The 8978-nt window shown below is 42.0% G+C and overlaps 1 protein-coding gene across 1 annotated transcript in view; it reads left to right on the top strand.

Annotated features, from left to right (window-relative positions):
* Nucleotides 1-8978, top strand: part of ZNF398 (zinc finger protein 398) — a 100076-nt gene that overhangs the window by 56976 nt on the left and 34122 nt on the right. The gene's annotated exons all lie outside the window — the stretch shown is intronic.

Genomic DNA, 8978 nt, shown 5'->3' with positions numbered 1-8978 from the left:
TTCTCTGTATATACAGTGAGTAGTAAATACAAATTTATTTTCTTTGATAAACCATTTAACTATGTAAAACTATCCAGTTTATGGTGTTAGATATGGATCTGAAGTAGTTCTTATTATTCTAATATCCATCTGTACTACTTGGACAGCCTTTGCTCTATCACAGTGAAATTTGCTTTATTCCCTTAACTAGTAGTGTTCCTGAGACTTCAAAGCCACTGAAACCCCTTCCTCTTTATGTGTGTCTGGAGGGCTCACAAACTTCCTTAGTGACTCTTGTAGTGTCTCCACTGTTGTCCCTCTGCTGCTGCCAATGAGCATATCACTGTTGTGGTAGCCAGTGATTACTTCTCCTAAAGCTGCTGCTGGGGCCTCAGAGTTGGGGGTATGGATTTTCCTCAAATGATTACAGTTTTCAGCCTAATTAAGTTTCTGGGCTTACAATGTCTTTTACTGGGACATTCAAATGATATTCCCAGGAGACCAGAAAGGTGAGCACCTGAAGGACACCCCTACCTATTACACACTCGGTGTGTAAATGGCTGCCCAGTCTCTGGATGTCTCTTACACAGAAGGAAAGAAATCACAAATAGGCATGAATACAGCTATTTTTGTAAAATTCTGCTTAGCTTCCTAAACCATCTGTACAGGTCAGCCCTTCTGTTCTCCATGAATGAGGAAGGTGTTTCCCTACACGACCTCACAACTATCCTGTCCCAAGTTTTAGGCCACCCCAAAGCAACTTTGCACATCTCCATTTTCCCCAGAGTTCTTTCTGGCTGACTTCAGGGAGTCCTATTACACAAGGAAGCCACCTATGGTGGAAAGAGCTTGAGTTTAATGTGAGAAAGACCTGGCTTTGGATATAGGCTATACCGTCCGCCATCTTTGTGACACCAAGCAAGTCACTTGACACTTGGAACCTTAGTTTCCAAATCTGAAGTGTCGCTGTAATAATTAAGTGGGAAGCAACTTAAATGTTCATTGACAGAGGAATGTATAAAGAAAATGTGGTACATACATAAAATTGAATATTACTCAGCCATAAAAAAGAATGAAATAATGCCGTTTGCAGCAACATGGATGGACCTCAAGATTACCATACTACGTAAAGTAAGTCAGAGAAAGACAAATATCATATGATATCACTCATATGTGGAATCTAATTTTAAAAATGATATAAATGAACTTATTTACAAAACAGAAACAGACTCACAGATTTCAAAAACAAACTTATGGTTACCAAAGGGGAAACGTTGGTGGGGGAGGGGTGGATAGGAATAAATTATGAGTTTGGGATTAACATACACACACTACTATATATAAAATAGGTAACCAACAAGGAAGTACTGTATAGCACAGGGAATTTTACTCAATATTCTGTAATAACTTATATGGGAAAAGAATCTGAAAAAGAATGAATATATGTATATGTATAACTGAATCACTTTGCTGTACACCTGAAACTAACACAACATTGTAAATCAACTATACTTCAATAAAATAAAAAATAAAATATATGTAAGCAAAAAATAAAAAATAAAAACTAAGTGAGAGAACATAGATAAAGCAGTTTTATCACAGTACCTGGCATTCATTCCTCCTGGCCTTGCCCCTCTCCCACCTCCCTCGGCCTCAGATTGTCTGGTATGCAGAGAGGCACATCCTTCACCCTACCTGGAAGTCTCCTTGGCTTTCTTCTCTCGAGTCTTATTTTCTCTCCTAGCCCGAATCTCCCAGTCCTGTGTTATTTCCCTGCTAAGAATTCAGCATAAAATCCAGCATATTAGGCAAAAATCAGATATAGTCAAAATTACCCCAAACATCTTCCAATTTGCTCCTAATTGTTGTACACATGGTTTCATACAACTCTGTACAGCAGTTCTTTTTTTTTTTTTTTTGGCGGTACGCGGGCCTCTCACTGTTGTGGCCTCTCCCGTTGTGGAGCACAGGCTCCGGACGCGCAGGCTCAGCGGCCATGGCTCATGGGCCCAGCAGCTCCACAGCATGGGGGATCCTCCCGGACCGGGTCGCGAACCCGTGTTCACTGCATTGGCAGGCGGACTCTCAACCACTGCACCACCAGGGAAGCCCATGTACAGCAGTTCTTACACACACAAATGTTTCAGAACCAGTAACTTAGACCAGAGGCAGGAAGGAAATGAAAGTCCAGTTATAGACGTCTGCACATTCAAACCATCCTGCCTCTGAGATAATCATCGAATCTCTGGAGGTGGAGAAGCAACGAGTGGGGAAATGGAAAGTGTTGCTGCATGACTGTTGGGACTCCTCTAGTCCTCTTTAATATTAAACCTCTATAAGCTTTCCACAGTCAGTAGACTTGAGTGCCATCATTCCACTAAGCACATACTGGAGGCACACAAGATGTGAAGTATCTGCCACATGGGGGCGCTATGAGAACTAAAAGCTACAATGTGCTTATTCCAGCAGCGCTTGGTGTATAGTAAGCGCTCAACGTAAGTCAGCTGTTGTTATTACCTTCTTTAAAAGGAGCAGATAAAAGATCTAAAAATCCCAGAAGCAGATGGAAAACTCCCTTTCTCATTTCACTGAGAAGCATCATATACACTTAAATGAAAATACATGAACCAGTTCTTTTAAAATATCTGGTTAGAGAAACCCAAGATTCTGAAAAATTATACACACACACACACACATGGAGGAAGAACGTTACCTATAATATTCTGTTTTATTTTTACTTTTTTCTTTTCTGGGGCTAAGCCAGGATCTGTTTAAATTACTGGGATTCACTGTTCACTGTTCTTTTTCTGGTATGGTGCTGGAAATGAGGAGGAAGGTGCCTGTCAACCCCCAAAGAGAAACCATATCCTAACCTGCAGTTTAGATTGTAAAGTTGCATTTGTCAAGTTTGAAATCTGATTTGAATCACTATTTACAAGCAAACGCTGATGTTTCCTCCTCAATTAGCAGGAGAAAAATTCTTGTTTTTTAAGCAGGAATGAATGGGGGAGGCTGTATTGAATCTAGGAATTCTGGGAGAATGTGGCAGTCTGGTCCCCAGCTGCATATTAACAGATGCCTGGCATAGAATTTTGTTTAGGAATCGTATTAGCCACTCCCACCTGCCGTATGGGGCAAAATGCATCACCTAACAGATTACCCTTTCCCTTCTTTTTTTTTAAAATTTACTTATTTTATTTTATTTTTGGCTGCATTGGGTCTTCGTTGCTGCACGCGGGCTTTTTTCTGGTTGCAGCGAGCAGGGGCTACTGTTCTTTGAGGTGCGCAGGCTTCTCATTGCATTGGCTTCTCTTGTTGCGGAGCACGGGCTCTAGGGGTGCAGGCTCCAGTAGTTGTAGCACGTGGGCTCAGTAGTTGTGGTTCACAGGCTCTAGAGCGCAGGCTCAGTAGTTGTGGCTCATGGGCTTAGTTGCTCCATGGCATGTGGGATCTTCCCGGACCAGGGCTCGAACCCATGTGCCCTGCATTGGCAGGCGGATTTTTAACCACTGTGCCACCAGGGAAGTCCACCCTTTCCATTCTACAGATCTGGCCCTCCTAGTCTTACATTGAGGAAACGTTTCCATGAGCTGTAGTGAACTGAGGAAAAAATATATGTTCGAGGCTCTCTACCCCCGTAAGAGCTGGAGAAAGTGTAACAATGACACAGATGGGGAGTTCCTGAAATAAATCCCCAGGAGGCATCTATAAATTTATAAAATGTGGATTCAGGGGAAGTAGCCATGGGGAAGGCTTGGGACCCTGTTGCTTACTCATTGTCTTGTCAAAATTAAATGTTCTGTGGTTGCAGTTATACTGTGTTTTGGTGATGGTGACCATTTCTATCTCTTCGGGAATGAAACCTGGAGAAATCCAGTGTCATAGTCTCACTTTGGAAATGATAGAGCGAGCTCCCCTGGGACTTGCAGCACCCCAGACGTACGTCAAGAGTTTCCTCTGATGCATCTCAAGGTAGTCTCTGCAGTGTCCATGCTGAGGAATACCACAAGTATGCCAAGTTAGTGAGTGCTTTGTGCTGTGAAAGTGTCAACCTGCTGTATAGCACAGGGAATGCTACTTCACTTCGCTGTACGGTAGAAACTAACACAACATTGTAAAACAACTATACCCCAATTTAAAAAAAAAGAGAGCGATCAATGTAGATGTCCTTCTTCATAGGGACAGGAATTTGTTTTGTTCCCTGCTGTATTGCCAGGGTACAAAATCTGATACAGAGTAGATAAACACATCTTTGTTGTATGAAAGAATATTAAAATCAAAATATGTTGCCACTTTAAGCAAGACTAGAAAGAATAAGTAAAACTCTTCTCTTTAAATGACTTGGGATCTGGATCACTTTCCATAATGAGTTTTACCAAAAGCTTTAATCTGAGAGCATTGCAATTGTCTGAAAATTTGCTTGAGAACAATATAAGAAGGAAAGTTTTTTGAGTGTCAGAAAACTCTGTATATCCTACACAAACAAAAATATAATTTTTTATCATAAAAAAGAAGGTCTCGGGCTTCCCTGGTGGCGCAGTGGTTGAGAGTTCACCTGCCAATGCAGGGGACACGGGTTCGTGCCCCGGTCTGGGAAGATCCCACATGCCGTGGAGCGGCTGGGCCCGTGAGTCATGGCCGCTGAGCCTGCACGTCCGGAGCCTGTGCTCCGCGATGGGAGAGGCCACAACAGTGAGAGGCCCGTGTACCGCAAAAAAAAAAGAAGGTCTCTGTAAAGAAATGCAAAAGTATAAAGAAAATAAAGTCATACCACCTACGTAAAAAAAAAAGAAAGAAAGTGTCAATGAACCAGAAGTCCCCCAGAGATGATAGCAAAATGCACCGAAAGCGAGGTTGAAGTTTTGAGTTATTTTTTTTTTAATATTTATTTATTTATTTAGGCTGCTCCAGGTCTTAGTTGCAGCATTTGGACTCTCAGTTGTGGCATGCATGTGGGATCTAGTTCCCCGACCAGGGATTGAACCCTGGCCCCCTGTACTGGGGGCACAGAGTCTTACCCACTGGACCACCAGGGAAGTCTCTGAGTTATTGTTTCTTTCATGAAGACTTCTTCCAAAAATGTGAGGGATTAAAAAGAAAGAAAGAAAGAAAAAACTCAAGAGCGGGGAGGGCCTTGCTAAGCAAGGTACCAAACCCCAAAATCATAAAAGACTGAAAATGTCAATTACATAAAACTAAAAAATTTCTGTTTTGCAAGATGCCAAATGGCAGATGTCAAACTAGGGAAAGTATATATAACACATAAAAAATTGCTGTGTTATATAAAGAGTTTGTGCAACTCAACAAGAAAACATCAACAACTCAACAGAAAAATATTTTAAATGTGAACAGTTCACAGAAAAGGAAATTCCCAAGGCTTTTAAGCTTAAGATGTTCAACTTTACTCATAATAAGAGAAATACAAAGTTAAATTAAATGAGATTCCACTTTTTACTTAGGTTGGCAAAGATCAAAAAAGTTCATAATACATTGGGCTACAAATATGGAAGAAAAAAGCACTCTCATACATCTTGGTGAGAATTTGTGAACATGACCTCTATGAAGGACAATTTATTGATAGATGTCAACATTTTGTCTTATTTTCTAATTATTTTTGGCTGCACCGCACAGCATTTGGGCTCTTAGTTCCCCAACCAGGGATCGAACCAGCACCCCTTGCATTGGAAGTGCAGAGTCTTAACCACTGGACCACAGGGAAGTCCCTACTCCAACATTTTAAATGTACACACCTTTTAATCCAGCAATTCCACTTCTAGGAATTTTTCCAACAGATGGTTTTGTACCTATGCACAGAGAATTATGTTCCAGGATATCTGTTACTATATTGCTTATAAAAGCAATATTATCTATTTAGACTAGAAATAATCTAAGTGTGCCTCAATAGGGGATTGGTGTCAAGTAAGGAACTACACAGGGTTTTACCCTATTTGCAAGTTCCCAAGTTAGCCTGCCATAGTTTCCATGGATGCTGGACAAGACAGGAGATTCCTGGGTCAGAGACAAAGGACGCTGTTACTCACAGAGCAGGAGGCAGTGTGAGCTTCGTGTTCCAGTCAATTCACTCCTGGGGGTGACACAATATGGCCCAGGTGGCTAAGGCACACACAACGGACCTGTGCCAAGGAACAGCAAGCCTAGGAGCCCCCAGCTGGGGCTGCCAGATTTAACAAGAAGAAACACAGATGTCCAGTTAAATTTGAGTTTCAAATAAACAAAAAATAATTTTTTTAAATTTATTTTTGGCTGTGTTGGGTCTTCGTTGCTGCATGCGGGCTTTCTCTAGTTGCAGTGAGCAGGGGCTACTCTTCATTGCAGTGCGCGGACTTCTCATTGCAGGGGCTTCGCTTGTTGCAGAGCACAGTCTCTAGGCACGTGGGCTCAGTAGTTGTGGCTCATGGGCTCTAGAGCTCCGGCTTTGTAGTGGTGGCACATGGGTTTAGTTGCTCCGTAGCATGTGGGATCTTCCCGGACCAGGGCTCGAACCAGTGTCCCCTGCATTGGCAGGTGGATTCTTAACCACTGTGCCACCAGGGAAGTCCCCCCAAATAATTTTTAATATAAATGTTTCACAGGGCACAGTGACACTAAAAATTACGTGTGGTTTATTTGAAATTCAAATTTAATTGGGCATCTTATATTTAATCTAGCAATCCTATGTTAATCTTGTAAGGGGGATGTTAGTCGACTTGTCCAACCTCTGACCTGGAGGAAGACAATATCTTTACTATCTTTGTCAAGAAAAAAATCTGCCTTCTCCCCCAGGGGGAGACATGGTCTCTGTCCTCCCAGGTTGTTTGCATACACATTCCCTTGAAATGAAACAGTTTTATCCAGTCCAGGATAAAAACTGTTACAAGACATGTAGAAACACCATGGAGAATTGCCCACCAAAAATTCACATAAACTATGGAGTAAAAAACATGTATGTCATATGGTTGACGTAGGGATTAAACCTGATGGTTGTGTAAACAAATAATAATCACTAGTTCACTTTCAGTTTCCTTACCTAATTGCTGTTTTAAATTTTTGGCAAGCTTCTTTTATGATTTCATTTAGCCTGCCAACCTAACTTTCTGCATCGGCGCTCTGCTCCCCACTTTACCACATTTTAAGATCCAACAGCACTGCCCCTCATGTACTTTTCTGAATATCCCATGCTGAGCACACCTCTGGGACTTTGCATGGCTCTTCACTCTGATTGGAATGACCATCTCCCATTCCCGGGACAGCTGATAACTTCTATTTTCCTTCAAGACTCAGCTATCATGTCAACTTCTCCAGGAAACCTTCCCTGAAACTCCCAGGACACAGAAAAAGTTTCTTTCCTATATGCTACTTACTATAGCTGCTTTTATTTCATGTTTATATCTGTTGTGGGCTGGACTATATCCCCCCCCACACACACAAAAGACATGTTGAAGTCCTAACCCCTGGTATCTGTGAACGTGACCTTATTTGGAAATAGGTTCTTTGCAGATGTGATTAAGATGTTAGTTAAGATGAGGTCGTATGGGGGCTTCCCGGGCTTCCCTAGTGGAGCAGTGGTTGAGAGTCCGCCTGCCGACGCAGGGGACGCGGGTTCGTGCCCTGGTCAGGGAAGATCCCACATGCCGCGGAGCGGCTGGGCCCCTGAGCCTGCGCGTCCAGAGCCTGTGCTCTGCAATGGGAGGGGCCACAACAGTGAGAGGCCCGCATACCACAAAAAAACCAAAAAACAAACAAACAAAAAGATGAGGTCATATGGGAGTAGGGTGGGCCCTTAATCCAATATGACTGGTGTCCATATAAGAAGCGAAGCAGAAACACAGAGGCACAGGGAGGACACTATGAGTTGATGGGGGCAGAGATTGGAGTGATAGTGATGCCTCTGCAAGTCAGGGAACACAAGGATCGCCAGCAAATCCCAGAAGCTAGGTAGAAGCAAGGAACGACTCTCCCTAGAGCCTCAGAGGGAACATGGCCCTGCCAACACCTTGATTTCAGAATTATAGCCTCCAGAACTGTGGGAAACTAAATTTCTGTTGTTTTAAGCCACCCAGCTTGTAGTACTTTGTTATGGCAATCCTAGGAAATGAATACGACGTCACATAATTACACAATATGCATTGAGTTGAAATTATTTACTTTCTTGCCACCTCCCACTGCTAAGTAAAGCTACAGCCCCACGAGGAAAGTTTACCTTATTCCACTCTTTATCCCCTGTACAATATCTGGCACATGGAGGCACTCATAAATGATTGTAAAACGTGAAAGAAACGTTATAGTGTCAATGATCATTGTTGACTTTTCCAAAACCCAAAAGTTCTTAATCAGTTTACACTTGGCAGTGAAAAGACAATCTTGCATATCATTGAATGTTTCAAATTGTAATGTCTTCTCAGTGAAAAATCTATAACCATCCTCAGCCATCTCTGATTGGTGGGCTCTCTCTTCCTACCTCATTCAGGTAAAAATTTCACATTAATATTTGGTTTAAAGGCAATATGGGGAGTTCCCTGGTGGTCCAGTGGCTAAGACTCCACACTCCCAATGCAGGGGGCCTGGGTTCGATCCCTGGTCAGGGAACTAGATCCCACAGGCCGCAACTAAGACCCTGCACAGCCAAATAAACAAATAAGTAAATATTAAAAAAAAAATACGTGGGAAAGTAGTGCAGTAGAGTAGTCAAGAACTTGGGCTGTGGATAAACAATAAGGCCCTACTGTATAGTACAGGGAACTGTATTCACTATACTTTTATAAACCATAATGGAAAAGAATATGGAAAAGAATATATAGATGTATAGCTGAGTCACTTTGCTGTACAGCAGACATTAAACACAACATTGTAAATCAACTATATTTCAATAAAATTAAAAGAAAAAAAACAACTTGGACTGGGAAGTCAAAGGAACTTGTATTTGAATCCCTACTTGTCCACTTCTTAGTCCTGTGACCTTGGGCAAATTATTTGACTTTTAAGGCATGTTATCTCTATTA

The sequence above is a fragment of the Globicephala melas genome, chromosome 9, assembly GCF_963455315.2.
Source record: "Globicephala melas chromosome 9, mGloMel1.2, whole genome shotgun sequence".
Classification (NCBI taxonomy): Eukaryota; Metazoa; Chordata; class Mammalia; order Artiodactyla; family Delphinidae; genus Globicephala; species Globicephala melas.
The sequence above is the reverse complement of the archived record's forward strand: the minus strand, read 5'-3'. Positions and strand labels throughout refer to the sequence as shown.